Genomic DNA, 466 nt, shown 5'->3' with positions numbered 1-466 from the left:
CAGCCGAATGCAGACCGCTGGGTGTCTTCTGGCCTGCTGTGGCTTCCCTTGGCCCCGAATGCCCAGGGATGGCACTCACGAGACGGCGGCGCCTCGTGTTTCACAGAGCTGCTCACTTCCATTTGGTTCTCCCCCTCCCCGCCCGGGGTAAGCGGCGCCCCGCGGGGCACGGCAAAGACCGGTGACCGGTGGCGGTTGCCGGCACTCTCGAACGCCTGAGGGACGGGGGGAGTCGAGCCTGCCGTGGCCTTTCCTCCGCTCCCATCGACCTGATGAAAGGGAATCGTTGTCCAGAGCGCGTGCCGGTGGCGGCACCACCTCCCGATCCAGACGCAGTCAGCGCCCGCTGAGGCGTCCCTGGGCGCGCTGGAGAGGTTCCACGACGGGCCGGCTCTGCCGGCGTTCCGGCCGTCGGAGCCCGTCTCGCAGACGTCAGCCTCTCGCTCGCACGCAGGGCCCCGCGTCT

The sequence above is a fragment of the Grus americana genome, unplaced genomic scaffold (genome assembly GCF_028858705.1).
Source record: "Grus americana isolate bGruAme1 unplaced genomic scaffold, bGruAme1.mat scaffold_89, whole genome shotgun sequence".
NCBI lineage: Eukaryota > Metazoa > Chordata > Aves > Gruiformes > Gruidae > Grus > Grus americana.
Note: the sequence above shows the minus strand (reverse complement) of the source record.